The sequence below is a fragment of the Panthera uncia genome, chromosome C2 (genome assembly GCF_023721935.1).
Source record: "Panthera uncia isolate 11264 chromosome C2, Puncia_PCG_1.0, whole genome shotgun sequence".
Classification (NCBI taxonomy): domain Eukaryota; kingdom Metazoa; phylum Chordata; class Mammalia; order Carnivora; family Felidae; genus Panthera; species Panthera uncia.
In genome coordinates this window covers 25862136-25878623 of record NC_064810.1, presented here as the reverse complement: position 1 = coordinate 25878623, position 16488 = coordinate 25862136, and positions in this window count along the sequence as shown.

The window sequence follows — 16488 nt, the reverse complement described above, 5'->3', positions numbered from 1 at the left end:
TGTGGTATGAAGGTGATGAATTACCATATTGTCCACCTGAAACTAACATTACACTATATGTTTACTAACTGGAATTTAAATTAAAACTTAAAAACAAATTTAAAAATTGTTGAAAGTCAGATACTTTATGAATGTCAAGTTTCTAATTGTAATGACTGATTTATATAATCATCTTAATACTAAACTATGTTACTTTTCAGGATAATTGGAGTTTAAATTATTTTCTTTTCCTTCTTATGTTTGTGCAGATGGGTGTTTTAATTTCAAAACTACATAATTACAGTTTCCTTAATATCTATGTAAACATATTTTAATTAATATTTTTATTCCACTTCTTTAATATTCATTTTCATAGAAGTCTTCTTTGTAACTGCTATTATATTGACACAGAATTCCCTTCTCTGGCAATCCTCATCATTTTTGGTGGCAACATATTATAACTTTGATCTTATCCAGATAATATCTAAAAGGCACTTGCTTTAGAATTTTATTTTATAAATATTTTCAATACTCAAAAGAACAGCACTGAAATCTCAACAAAGATTCCACTATCCCAGTGGGAATAAATCTCTACTTTACAAGCTGGAGCTATCTAAATCAAAGTAATTTTCTATATATGTCCCTTCATAAGTAAATACATTATTTTTACACTGTTCTACCAATATTAGAGAAAATACTTGAACTCTGTTGCTTTAATATTACTCTAGGCATGAAACAAGAGAAAATGTAATCATAATATCAGCAGCTCTGTTTAAATCTCCTTCAAAGAAGTTTGGATCAGGTCTCACGCTGTGTCTGAAAGTAGATATTTATAAATTGCTTTGAATTATATGACACCTTTCTTCTCCCAAGGAGCTTATTCTGATAGTATTTATTCTGTGGCATTTCAAATAATTGATTTGTTTCGGTGTGCATGTCCAGAGGCCCCAAGGACATGGCCATGTTTTTCACAGACCTAATAAGTAAAATTAACTTGGGGCAAAAACCAATGAAGGTAAGCTAATGCAATTTAGTGGGAGGAACAAAGACTCAGCATGTTGTATGTCATTCGTCTTAGGGACTATTTTTCTGTGTGCTGCAAAAATATTGAAGATATATAAGTTATTGAATTTTCTATTTCTATTCCTGGCCCTATGCTGACTCAGTAACTGACCATGGGCAAAAAGTCACTAAACTTTTTGCAGCTGCAATATATTTATTTAGCAGAAATTATGTTATTGGTCAGTTATGTTTTAACAGCATTACCTGCCAGACATTACAGTGATGGATGAGATCATATTGCATATAACTTCAAATTCCTTAGATGGGGAGAAGTAGCAAATCATAGCTCATATCTCTTAGTGGACAAAAGAGACCTCCTGCTGCTGTTCCACTCTGGGCCCACCTTAATGTTACTTGATCCATGAAAATTCCTTGGATTCTCTAATAAACCTTTGCCTCAAGAGAACTTTACAATATTGTCCGAGTTGAGGCACCAATGATCAAAGATCTTATCCAATATGATAGAAATTGGAACAGAAAATGGTGCTAAAACTTCCCGTTTTTAGTAAGTATACGTCATAAGATATTAACACTGTTCCTTGAATTTGCAATATTTATTCTCTTCCCTAATATAACTCAAATGTATAGTTGTATTGGTTAAATTAGGCTTGTATGAAACACTGTAACCTAAAAAAAAGCAAGCACTTTTCAAAAATCACCGTTTATGGACTCTAAATCTAGAGTCCATTTTTACCCTCAATAACATATTTGTTTTGTTTCATTTTAAACAGATGTCAAAAGTTCATACACTTCCTAGAAGTGCATTTCTTAGCATTATTTTACACTCAGCTGTCAATGTCAGAATTAGAGAATAAGAAAAAAGGAGTATAATGTGCATGTTCACATTTATTTTGTACAAGTTAATGTACAATCCCACTTGAAATGAAATGCAGTTAATATATTAACATAAAATGCTGTCTACTATTCTCGGTAAAATCTTAACATAAAAAAAAAGTTTAATAAAGGCCTTTTTTTTGTAACACAGTCCATTTTCTTTTCTTTTTTCCCCTTTTAACAGGTAATAGTTCTATGAGATTTTGCCCAATAGCTAGGTTTTGATCTCACACTTCTAACAAATTCTGCCAGTGGCAGCAGTAGATTTAATGCTGCCTACCAGTTCAGTTCAATCCTTCCCTCTAGTCAGGATCCCATATGCCAAAGTAAGTTCTATCTGTCTGTCCCACAGCTCCATGTGCCTGAATCAGGTTCCACAACTAAGGAAATACCTCCTACATGAAGGCTCCTTTGCAAATGCACAGGTTTGAAAGGAACTATATACTAGATTCACTTCTGAAAAGTTTACTACATACAGTTAGAAAGATAAAGATTATATAAGACCCTTCAAATTATTATGTTAACTGTTTTATTTTCTTTAACAACCTTAATATTAGTATTCTACCTGAATAGATACTTGGCAATGATTACGGATTTTAAGGGGAAATAGTTGTTCCATTTGTGGTTTTCCCCAGTAATGTTTAACTGCACAGGTGAAGATACTAAGTAGCCAGCAAGTTGGTTTTAACCTGGGTTACTGTCTCCTAAAATAGGTAAAATAGAAAAAAAAAAAAAAAGCAAAACTTCAAACTGAGTCGAAGGTATACACAATAGTATTAAAAATAATTGGTCACTTGACATTTTCAAAATCTGAACCCACCTGAAACAGATGTCTCAATTTGTCTGGGGCAGAAATAGCATTTAAAAAGTAATCTGCTTACTTTTGCCTCCATCTTTACTCCACTGTTACAGAACAATGACCTCTGAGACAAAGGGAAAAAACAAAGTAAGTCCTACAATTTACCCATTCTGCTGTCTAAGAAGTTTCCAGAATATAGCACAGGGAAAAGGGACCCAAAGAGAGCCTGCAGGCATTCTTGAGTTGAAAGACAAGTTCAGAGTTCAGAGAGGCCAAGATACCTTGAAGCTGCAAGGCACAAAGACAGCTACACAAGAGAGGATACCAGAAGTCTGCAATGGGCTCCCTTTGAGCCTTCATCATGAGCACTGGGTAGAGTCCTTAGAAGGGTATTGCTTTAAGCCATACCTAGAAAGGATCAATTTGTTTTGAAGCAACTTAATGCTTTCCAGAATAAAGTCCAAAAATACTAAAAGGAATGTAAATACTCTAGCATACCACATATAAAACTCACAATGTAATATCCAATCAAAAATAATATCAGGCATGCAAAGAAGTGCAGGAAAACATCAATCAATACAAACAGACTCAAAAATAATACACATCCACGAAAAAGTTAGTAGATCAGAATGTTAGAAAAGTCGTCATAAATATGTTCCATATGTTCAGGAAAGTAGATAAAAGTGGGAATAAGAAAAGACATGGAAACAAAATTTTTAAGACTAATAAAATATCTAAAGATAAAAAATACAACAAAATACACACTTTTTTGAACATTTCCCAAAATATTTTGTGCCATAAAACAAGTTTCAATGAATACAAAAGTTTTTAAAATATTAAAACTCTGATGTTTGATGACAATTAAATTGGATAAGAAACCAATAACAGAAAAATATATAGAAAATCTAGAAAATTTTTAAACAAAAAAACATGTGGGATGCCTTGGTGGCTCTGTTGGTTAAGCATCTGACTTTGGCTCAGGTCATGATCTCACAGTTGGTCACTTCATGCCCCGTGTCAGGCTCTGTGCTGATAGCTCAGAGCCTGGAGCCTGCTTCAGATTCTGTGTCTCCCTCTCTTTCTGCCCCTCCCCCACTTGCACTCTATGTGTGTCTCTCTCCCAAAAATAAATAAACATTTAAAAAATTTTTTTTAAAAAGTGCTTGTATATCACTGATGAGTCAAAGAAGAAATCAAAAAGAAAATTAGGATATATATGAACTAAACAAAAATGAAAACATAATATGTCAAAATTTGTGAAAACCAAGTAAAATAGTTCATAGATGACAGAGCTTTAAATGCTTATGTAAGAAAAACAGAAGAGTCTTAAATCAATATACTAAGCTTCCACAATGAGAAATTAGAAAAAGAAGAGCAAATAATACTCAAAGTAAGCAGAAGAAAGTAAATAAAGAGCATAAGTCAGTAAAAGAATAAAGTTACATATACATACATGTATATATAGAGACTGAGACAGGGAAAGAGGATAAAATACAGAGAAAAAGAGAAACAGAGAGGAAATCAATGAAAGTAAAAGCAGGTTATTTGAGAAGATAAATAAAATTGATAAACTTTTGGTCAGATACATATTACCAATATCATAAATAGGAAAAGGATGCTCACTACAGATGCTATAGACAATAAAAGAATAAAGGAATATTATGAAAAGTTACATTACGATTACTTCAATAACTTGGATGAAATGAACAAAATTCCTTTAAAAAAAAAACTACCAAAGCTCACTCAAGAAGAAATAGACAAATGAATAGCCCTATATCTATTTTAAACTGAATCTGTACTTAATAATTTTCCTGACAAACAAACCCCAGGCAAAGTAAGACCAAAACCAAAGAGATTACCAAACAAACAAAACTACATACTAATGACCCCCATGAACACAGATAAAAAATTCTTAATCTCATTTTAGAAAATGAAATTCAACTATATATAAAAAGGATCATACATCATAGCTAAATGTGATTTATCTCAGAAATGAAAGTTGTATTTAACATTTGAAAATCAAACAATATAATTCACCACAATACAGAATCAAATAGAAGCATCATTTGTTATTCTCAACAGTTGCAAAAAAAATAAGTTTGACAAAATTTAATATCCATTTATGATTGTAAAACTCAGTAAACTAGAAATAGAAGTTGTGATAGATTGAATAATTGCTTCCAAATCACTGGAACCTGTCAATGTCGTTTCATATGGCAAGAGTACTTTGCAGGCAGGATCAGGTCAATGATCTTGAAATGAGATTATCTCGGATTACCTGGGTGAGCCCCAAATGCAATCACAAATGCTAATATAAGAGGGAAGCAGTTTGAAAATTCTACTACAGAAGAAAGAAGGTTTTGTGATGACCTCAGAGAATTAAAGATTCTATGTCACAGGTTTTACAAATGGAGAAAACAAGGAATGGAATTTTAGAAGCTGGAAAAGGCAAGAAAATTGATTCTCGCCTAGAGCCTCTGGACACTGATGATACCTTGGTTTGGGCCCAGTGTAACTGATTTCAGACTTCTGGCCTGAATAACTGTAAGAGAATAAACATGTGTTATGTAAGCCACCAAGTTTATAATAGTATGTTAGAGCAGCCTTAAGAAATTAATACAGAAGTGAACTTCTTCAACTTAATAAAGGGCATCTAAGAAAAATCAACAACTAACATCACACCTAATGATGAAAGACTGAATACTTTTCCCTTAAGATTGGGAACAAGACAAGGTTGTTCACTCTTACCATTTCAATGCAACATTATGCTACGGACACTATTCAGTTCAATAAAAGAAGAAAAAAGGTAAAAACTATAATAATAGAAAAAGAAGTAACACTATTGACAGAAGTAGGTTTAGATAGAAAATCCTAGAGAATCTTTAAAACAGCTACTATTATAAGTTTAGCAAAAGCACATGACTCAACCTCAATATTTAAAAATTAAAATATATAGCAAAAAAACCCAGAAAATGAAATGAAAAAAAAAATACCATATACAAGAGCATCAAACATATTAAATTCTTAGAAATAAACCTAACAAAGATGGAGACTATTTGTATGCTAAAATATATAGCATATTCACAAAATTAAAGAAGACTTACAGGGGCATCTGGGTAGCTCAGTCAGTTAAGTGTCCAACTTTTAAGTTTCAGCTCAGGTCATGATCTCATGGTTCGTGGGTTGGAGCCCCAAGTTGTACTCAGCATGGAGCCTGCTTGGGATTCTCTCCATCTCTCTCTCTCTCTCTCTCTCTCTCTCTCTCTGCCCCTCGCCCCAATAAATACATAAACCTTAAAGAAGATTTATAAAAGTGGAGAGATAGAGCATGCTCAGAAATCAGAAAATTAAACATAGAGTAAAAATTCTTCCCAGACTGACATGTCAAAAAAAAAAAATTCTTAGGTTGAAGGCAGCACAAAAACAGACTGTGAGCTGGATCTGCACATGGGCTATAGTTCCCAAACTCTTGGTACAGATTCAATGAATCCCAACAAAAATCCCAGCAGGTTTTATTATGGAAATTTATTTGGAAATACAAAAGTCCTAATGTAGCTAAAGTCTGAGAAAGAAGAATAAAATTGAAAGACTTATACTACCTGATTTGAAGACTTATTTTCAATGTCCAATAATCAAGTTAGTACAGGATTAGTGTAAAGCTAGATATATACATGATTGAAACTATAAAGGAGGACCTCAAAAACACCCATACATACATGGTTAGTTGAGTTCCACAAAGATGCCAAGGCAATTCCACACAGATAGGATAATCTAACAAATAGTGTTGGAATAATGTAGGTATCCATTTGGACTAAGAAAAAAAAGCAACAGTCCCTAGCTTGGCAAAAACATTTAGGAGTAAATCTTGGGTTACATAAAGATTCCTAAATAAAACACAAAAATCATGAACTATAAAAATATCATAAACTACTAGATTTCATCAAAATGTAAAGTCTTTGCTTTTTATAAGACAATGTTAAGGTAATATAAGGACAAGATACAACCAGAGAAAATATATTTGCAAAGCTTATATCTGAAAAAGAGCTCTCATCTAGAACAAGAATCAGCAAAACAAGACCCACTGGCCAACTCTGACCAGTCATTTGTTTTTGTAAATAAAGTTTTACTGACACACAGCCATATTCATCCACTTAGGTCTTATATGTTGTTTTCATGATACAAGGCCAGAGTTGAAATTGTTGCAACAAAAATCACATGGCCCATAAAGCCTAAAATATTCATTCTCTGACCCTTTAAAGAAAATATTTGCCAATCCCTGATCTAAAGAACTTGTGCAGCATACCAAGATAAACTTCCAATTTTCAAAAATGGGAGAAGATTTGAACTTGACTAATGAAGATATATGAATGTAAATAAACATGAAAACCTTAACATCATTAGTGATTAGAAAAATGTAAATTAAAACCACGATGATAAGCCACTATTGAACCACAGAATGGCTAAAATTAAAGATCATTCATGCCAACTAAGCAAGTGGGGAGGGAGCAAATAGAATCCTCAGACATTGCTGGTGGGAATGTCTATCTACTATCACTTTTGATACATTTCTTTAAAAAGCTAAACATACACATGCTATACAATTCAGTCATTCTTCTCCTAAAGAAATAAAGTATGTCCATTCAAAGATATGTTTATGAACATACATAAGAGTCCAATGTTACAGCCCCAAACCAGAAATGACACAGATGTCTATCAGCAGCTGGATGAATAAAAACATTGTGGTACATATATTCAATGACCTACTACTCATGAATAAACAGAGTACATGCAACTCAATAATGAGACAAAAAATCCAATTTTCAAAAATGGGAAAATGGATGAGTCTCATAATACTTATGCTGAGTGAAGGAAATGAAAACTAGACAATAAAAAAGTACATATATTGTATAATATTTTTATGTAAAATTCTAGAAAATGGAAAATAATCTAAAATGACAGAAGGCAGATTAGTGGGTACATGGGATGTAGAGACAGAAAATAAAGGAACAATTACAAAGGGGCATGAAGAACTTCTGAGTGAGAGAAATGTTCATTATCTTGACTGCTGTAATGATTTCATGGTTATATACCATCTGACAAAACTCATCAGATTTTACACTTAAAAATGCCACTTTGTTGTACATCAATTTCACCTCAATAAAGCCATACAAAACACGGAAAGTTTTCTGGAACAATATTTCCATAGCCACAATTTCTCCATAGATATATTTTTGGAGTGTTACTTGTAAGGGAAAAATAATTATAGTGACATTCAGCCTGACTACTCATATTGTTGTCTGAGAAGCAGCAGTTTTGGCACTTACCAAGAGCTTGTCAGAAACACTGAATTCTTCCAATAGCCCAGCCACCACCCCAGAGCTTTTGATCAGAATAAGGTCTCCAGGTGACTTACATGCACATTAACGTTTAAGAAACATGGTTCAAGAGACAACAGCTTTGGTTCAATTGAAAAGTAAAAGTCAATACAAATAGTCCTCATCAGAAATGTAATTTAAAGGATTTCCTTTATCGTGCCCTGGGTATTACTAGATAATTCTAAAATACCCTTGGATTCTGATTCCACGGTCCATGTCATTGCATATTTTCTACTGGAGCTGCTACCATTTTTCATACATGTATTTTCCCCTAATATTCCCCTCCTTTGTATTCTCCCCACACTTAGGCATATATGTTCATATTCTCATAGAAAATGTTAAGTGTATGTAATCCCTTTAAAATTATATTGGTCTCCCTTGCCTCCATTTCTATCCAGGACTCTTGTGCATTGTGGTCAAGTGGGACAAAAGGTGGTTTCAGAGAATTAGTATCCTGACTTGAGTCAAAATCTCTGAAATGAACTCAGGAAACTGACAAAAATATATGAAGACAAAAAAACTTAACCATGTAAACAACTGCCCATTTAATTCTTTTTAAGTCAACTTACAGTAATATAAGTATGACTCAAAGAGATGAGATGGAAATAAAGATTTGAAGAGAAACTCCTAATACAAAGCAAGTGCACTGATAAAAGAACACACTCTAAGGAAAAGAGTGCTTTACTTTATAGAAGTTTTTGTAGATCTTAGTGTGTTTTCACATTCATTATTTCATGTAATCTTTTCTATAAATCTATGATATAAGAATTCAAGTATGATTATCACCATTTTCCAAACAGTTTTATAATTTATCCAGCATTACTCAGCGGGGGGGGTTCAAATCCTGTTCTTTCAACTTTCAGCTTACCAACCCATACTGCATGTATAAAATGTCCTTGCAAGAGACACTAAAGATCTCTTTCAAGTTTCACATATAAGCGGTTCAGTTAAAGGCTAAAACAAGCACTCTGGGGCATTTGCTCTCATGAGGAGCCAAAATCTGAAGGAGTTTGATATTAAAGTCAAAATTGCCTTTGAGTTACAAAAGTGCATAAACACATCTTTATCTCCAAAACTTCTACGGTCTTTTCACCTAAATGAAATGGCAAGCAGTTTTGTTTTTAAAAAAGAAAAAAAAAAAAAAAACTTCTGGGTAGGAGGATTTTTTTTTTTTAATCTGGAGAGGATTTTTTTTCCCCAGCAAGTAGTTAATTCTAGTGAGTTCCAGATGTCATATTTTGAAAGGCATTGCTCTCAGACTTCTTTCTATTAACTAAAGAAATCCCTCTTTTTTAGGTAAATTTACTATATCTCTACTACTTTTCATTCTGGAGTCAGCCATCTATTGTACCCTTTTTCTTTTTTTTTCTTTTTCTTAAATGACGGTTCTCCTTGATTTCTTATTAAAGGGCTTTGACAGAAATAGATAAAAATGACACCTAGAAAAGAACACTGCTGCTCCTGGGAGTCATCAACTTTCAAATTTAAACTTGGAAAAGTATCTGAAGCAAGCCAAAATGAGCACAGAGCAAGCACAAAGACAAATGTTCCTTTTTCTTCTTCTCTTTTAGTTTGAGGGAAGGAGATTATTTTGTTTTGTATTGTTTTGTTTCGTTTTTATATTTGGTCAGCTGGCACACTGCACAGTTAATTTGAGGTCCCCCCCCTTTCTCATTTCAGTTACTTCAGATGTGTCCTACATTAGCTTGTCTTGAAATCTTAAAGGGAGTTGGCCTCCATTCCCCAACTGGAACAATAGTTTCTCTCAGTTGACATTGCCAGCTACATATATTATCTGTCCTGTTCCCAGCAGGAACATTCCAGTGGCTGTTTAGAAAAATTAGTCACATGGATTTTTAGATTGGGGAGTGGGTGGCTAGCTGCAGTTGTCATCTTTAATTTGTGAGAAAACTGAATTGTTTCTCTCTTTTCATGTCTCCCATTTACCTATTTTAGACTTTTGTAGATGCTTCACCTTTCCCTCATGACAGCTGAGAATGAGCCCATCTTTGGAATCCTCTAAGAACTGGGGGCATGTTTAGCCTGTTAATGCTTCTTTCTTGGCCCAATTCCACTTGGGCTAATTACATTCTGTTCAAAAAAAAAAAAAAAAACTCTGCATTTTCATTTGTAGATGAAAAAGATTGTTTTTCAACCTCCTCTTCTGAGCTTTAAAACTCTACCCTCAAAAGCCCAGCATGGATCCATCCAAAGTTGCCTAAGGACAATTCCCAGAGTGTGGGAGAATCCAAAAGAACACAGCCAGTCTCAGAGGATAAAGTGGCCATCCTTGCACCTACCCCAAAATCAGTATGCAAAGAAAAATATATGATTATCTGGCTGCAGAAGTTTGCCCTTTGCTTTAAAAGACATACTTCTTTACCAAGGGATAGTGATGACATATTTGAGAATCCACACCAAATACCATCCAAGAGAGACAAGAATTCCCTGGAAACACATTGTCTGTTTCTTTTTTGAAAATGAAAAGCACTGCAAAGTAATCCAAAAAGTCAAATTCCTATAGTTCCTAACCTCATCTTTGATGCTACATGTTGCATGCTCCAAATATGTCTAGCAGGCTACAGACATTCATTGAAATATATACATCTTGCCATGATGTCTCTTTTTTTGCTACAATCTATAAAAAGAGTTCTTCACTTTTATTTCAATTGAATGAAACAATGTGACATTTGCCCTTGTTATTTTAGCTTTATTTCAGAAATTGCTAAAACACTTGTCTCTGCAAGATTTCCCTGATGTTAAGGCACAGGAAATTGCTCTAGGCTCTGCTGACTCAACATTTACACATTTTTCTTCTGATGAAATATTTGTTTGCTTTAAAACCGAATGATGTAATGCAACTAAAACAATATAGAATTATACTAATTATGGTCTAAGTTGACAGATTTAGATGGAATCCTACTTTATGTCTGCTCTTGTAGTATATATAGTCATTATCTATCAAGTATTCACATGTAGATTGGGAATTTTCACACCAACTGTCAAAACTCCAAACCAGCAACTTAAAAAAAAAAAAAAAAAAAAAAAGGAAATCTCAAAAGACTTACAGGTTTATTTCATACAGCACCACCAAGAAGGGATCATGAACACATTTATTTTGCTAGTCTTTATGACTACAAAGTTCCCACGATTGTGCACTCGGGAAGGGGAAGAGGATACATCTTTTTTTTTTTTTATTACTAAGTTTTTTAATTTAATTCCAGTATATTTAACATACAGTGTTATATTAGTTTCAGGTGTACAATGTAGTGATTCAACAATTCTATACATTACTCAGTGCTCATCATGAACCAGGGGGTACATCTTAATTTTAAGATTCATGGGTGGGCTAAAAATAGGTTCATGGAAGATTTATTGTTGGTTTCACACTTTTACATTTTCTATTACAAATTTTGTATAAATATAAAATCATGTTTGTTTCTGTCTCATAAATGGCCTTGAGAGATAGCAATGAATCACAATAGAAGTAGATTTTTTTCCACAGATATCAATGATGATAAGACCTTAGGAAATATAGTTGTAAGTGACAAGGAGAGGAGACTCTGGGAAACCTCCCAATTTTCAGTTAACAATAAGCTTTTCTTACAAAAAAATCACAAGTTGCACACACACAAAAATCTTACTAAGCTCAATGAGATGGTAGATAAGTGGTAGATGAGCTTCCATTTAGAAGAATGAAAAATACTCTATTTGTGATTATCATGAATCATAGATCATATAGACTGCTCCTAGAAGACAGCCTAATAAGGAAGGGTATTTTTTGCTTGTGTAACAACATAAGCACTTGACTTTGGCAGGTCCAGAATCTATACCTCAGGAAAAAAGGAGCCACGTTAGGTGTGTTCATAGAAAGGCATTCACAATGAATAAGTGAAGAACTTCTATTTAAGGATGGAAAATTTAGATAACGTTATCTGAAAATGTAAATACATTTTTAAAAGGTAGCTAGAATAAAAAAATAAAGAATGCAGAAAGTCTTAAAATATTGGACTTAGATGTCACTTGATATTTGAAGGGAGCAGGATTAATAAGAGTCAATAAAAAGAAAAAAATATTTTTTCAAAGTGTATATAGTACATCTGTGATATTCATGACTCCAAGAAGTAGAAAATAGTCTATGCCCTGGATGGATGTGGATTATTACCTTAAGATAATTACAAGCAACAGAGGTTAGTAAAATAGGTTTGTAAATTTTAGTTGTACTCCTGAGCCTTTTATACCTGTATTATAAAGCTCAGTTACCAGGCTCAACATAAATGCCTTAGTTTTATTCTCAAAAAAATATATGGAAAAAAAAAAAGATTTGACCTAGGATAGCTTAAATTTTTGTAGAATTCTAGTGCCTTCATCTCTAGGACAAAATTCTGACAATAATGGAAGCACTGAAAAACAATAGTTGAAGGAATACAGAGAAATGGAGCATGCTGAAGAACAGAAATTCCAGAATGCTATGGACCACTGAATCTGTATTGCTCTCTCTTCACCACTGGTCCTTAAGGCATTTATTGAACATGGAAGAATTCCAGATACTTCACAGATATACTTCCTCTTCTATCCAAATTCTAGAATGTCAAGATTTTTCAGTAGTCCTGTCCTACATTTTTTAAGTTTCTAAGAATACATAAAGTGATAGCCAGACTTCTCTTCCTAATATAAAGTGCCAACCTCCCTCTGAGGGACCAGAGTTTATATAAATAGGCTTTAACATTTTCTGTTACTTTCTGAATCCTACTAAAGGTAACAAAACGAATGCCTAGTAAGACTAAAGCTATATAGGCTCCTTAGTGATTCTTTTAGTATTTTGACAAAAGAAATTTTTTTTCTTCTTCTCATACCAGAAAATTTGACACAAAGAACTGATTTTCACTTCAACATGTGATAACAGTGGAAGAAGCTGCAGGTTATTTGTTGATCTCCTCAGCTACTTAGTTAGCACTCTTTAAAAGGATGTAATTTTGATAGCAGCAACAACCCAAGAGGACAAAAGAAAATGTTATAATGCCAGTGATCTCTGCTGCTAGGGGAACACAAAAATTTAGGATTTAAAGTGCCAAAATGCTTTAACAATGTTATGGTCACCCTATTCTTAATTTTGCTTACTTGCTCAATTTTAACTACATTATTTAGCTGATTCTACACAATAGCAAATGGAAATTTAAACAGTGCCATTTGGGACATACTAAACTATCTTTCATGAGTGATGTAATTATTCCAATTCTAACTGTACAGCAAAGGATACACTTGCATAAATGTTGGCTTGAATATTTTGGCTTCAATTTCAACTTTTGTAATAGCTGCAGCAAAATTTTCCTATCTAAATGTTTTTAAAGGCAGAATGTCTTCGTAAATGAGCAAAGAGTTGGATATTTAGACACTCCCTGGAAGCACAACATAGACAAGTGTCCAAATGCAAGTTTTCTCATTTATATGTAGTAGAGTTTGAATATAACACACCTGCTTAGCTTTGAAAGATGTGGGTATAACTACTCTTGTTAGGGCTCTGTGACTCTACCTGCTTGACATATAGCATCTTGGGCAATTGTGGGAGAATCTATAAAGGAAAGTTGATAAAGCAACCCCTGCTTTTCATATGGGTTGATGTGATTCAGCTGTTTCTGGTTTATAAAACCCAAGAGAGATGGGGCGCCTGGGTGGCTCAGTCCATTGAGTGTCCGACTTCGGCTCAGGTCATGATCTCACAGCCTGTGAGTTCGAGCCCCGCATTGGGCTCTGTGCTGATAGCTTAGAGCCTGAAGCCTGCTTCAGATTCTACGTCTCCCTCACTCTCTGCCCCTCCCCCATTCATGCTCTGTCTCTATCTCAAAAATAAATAAACATTAAAAAAATTTAAAAAAAAACACAAACCTAAGAGAGACTGCATTAAGATGAGGATAGAAGATTCATTCTTCTGCATGATAGGGGGGTGAGGGAGAAGGGAAAGTGGGTGACAGGCATTGAGGACAGCACTTGTTGGGATGAGCACTGGGTGTTGTATGGAAACCAATTTGACAAATTATATTTAAAAAAAAAGATGAGGACAGAAGAATCATGGAGAACTCATATATATACAAGGACTATGGACTGGCAAATCACAAAATTGACGTTTCAGGCAAAGTTGCATCTTGGAAGACTATATAAATGAGAGAGTAAAAGGCAAAGTCAAATGACAACTTCAAACAGAAAAAAACATGAAGAGAAAAAAGTGAATAAAAAATGCATGTAAGGGAAGGTGCTAGCAGTAAGCTTCCCAGAAAGCAGAGGTAGCAAAAACCTAAATCAGAGCAGTCAGAAGCACATGAAAAAGTGGTAAGAAAGCTAAATTAAATTATGATATAAATGAGTTCATGGAATTAGTCACTAATAGTTTTCTTTACACGGAATTGTTGACAGCCTCTGTTCTCCTTCCCACTTTGGCATAACTCCCTGAAGGAAAAAGGATAAAGGGAAAACTAATACTTCCCAATAACATACCACAAGCCTGGCAAAATGCCATACAGACAACATGCTGTGTTGTTCACCCCTCATAATGATGAAAGATGATGGGGTTTTGGGGTGACAGTGGGGTTTGGAAGCTACTGCCGAGAAAGAATTCTTGAAAACATCTTTGGTGCAAATAGGTGTTTTTATTAAAGCACAGGGACAGGACCCATGGGCAGAAACAGCTGCACTGGGGTTGTGACAGGTAACTGATTATATACCCTCAGGTTGGGAGAGGGTTAGGGACAGCATAAGTCTCTAAGATATTTTGGAAGCAAGGTTTCCAAGACCTTGAAGGGCTAGCTGTTGTTCAGAAAACACCACTTATTACCATTTAGTCATGAGACCCTTCAGATGTATGAGACCCTTCAGGGGGCCATAAGCTTGGAGTATAATTGCCAGCATACATCTTGGGGGAGCTAAGATAAAGGAAGTTTCCAAAGGAATTTTTATATATTAAAGTAGACTTATCGGGTGCCTGGGTGGCTCAGTCGGTTGAGTGTCAGACTTCAGCTCAGGTCATGATCTCACAGTCTGTGAGTTCAAGCCCCGTGTCGGGCTCTGTGCTGACAGCTCAGAGCCTGGAGCCTGCTTCAGATTCTGTGTCTCCCTCTCTCTCTGCCCCCTGCCTTGCTCACACTGTCTCTGTCTCTCAAAAAGTGAATAAACATTAAAAAAATTTTTTTAATAAAATAAAGTAGACTTTTAAGATCCTGAGGGGTCAGGATAATGTTAAGCCAAGATTCCCTTTTGCCCCTAGCAAAGTGTCATCATTGAGGCAGCTGAGTTCCTAGAAGGAGGCCACTCTGCCTGTTTCAAGGACTTATCGCTGGACTGTAGGCAGTAAGGAAATTTAATTTTTCATTTGCCCTAGTTTCCCACACCACCATGGCAAGCACTTAAACCCCTTTCCTTTGTTCTTGGGTAGCCAGGAGTGTCCAAGAAATATCACACATATTCCACCCAGAGGGGTGGGAAGGACGGTGCTAGCTTGTACTTTGCCCTCAGTTTGCGTTATGCTCCCTCATCAAAAGGTAAGGATGCTTTGGAGTGGTCTGTCGAGGTGGAAGATACAATGTACAGAGATTATCAAGAAAGTCTATTCCCCATTATAAGTAAGAAGTAACCGATGATTTACCTGTATACTTCTAATACGATGGGTTTGAAAATCTGTTTCATTCCTGGAGTAGAATTAAGGAAGGGAGTGCAATCTGATGAATCCTACCTTTAGAAATGAAAGCTGAAAACAGAAGTCTAATATGGACTTCAAGATAGCAGGAAAGGAAATGAGTTGGTATCTCTAGAAGAGGCACAAAAACTATGACAAAATAACATTTTTTAAGCTTTCCAATGTTCCTACGGCCTTTTTTATTTGTAATTTCTCGTCTACTTTAATGAAGTGACTAGCTTTAAACCAAAAAAAAAAAAAAAAAAAAAACCTTTGTCATTTTAGGTCTAAAATGTCTAAAAATAGATTAATAGCTCAAGAACCTGTGTCTAATTCAATGCAAGTTGGGGAAAGACATCTCCAAAAGCAACCCACAATACCACCAATGGATATTTTAGGTTTTATTTGCTACAATGTGGGAGGAGGGGCAGAAAGAGAGGTAGGGAGGGATGGAGAGAAAGAAGAAGGAAGGGAAGGAGAGAAAGAAAAGCAGACTCCAGGACCAGAAGCAAAAAGAATGGACATGGGGTTTAAGACTCTGTCCAAGATCTGAACAGAACAATCTGCGAACTGTAACCCATGAAGCTGACATCATACCATATTTCTGTTGAGAAAATTTAGGCTCACAGAAGTTTTGTGATCTGCCCAAGGTCACACACCTAGTAAATGATGGAGATGGAATTCAAGAATAGCTGTGATTCACTCCAAAGCCCATAATCATGCTCCTTCATCACAATGACTGGCAGCTAAGAATTTTAAGCCAAGAATGAGAA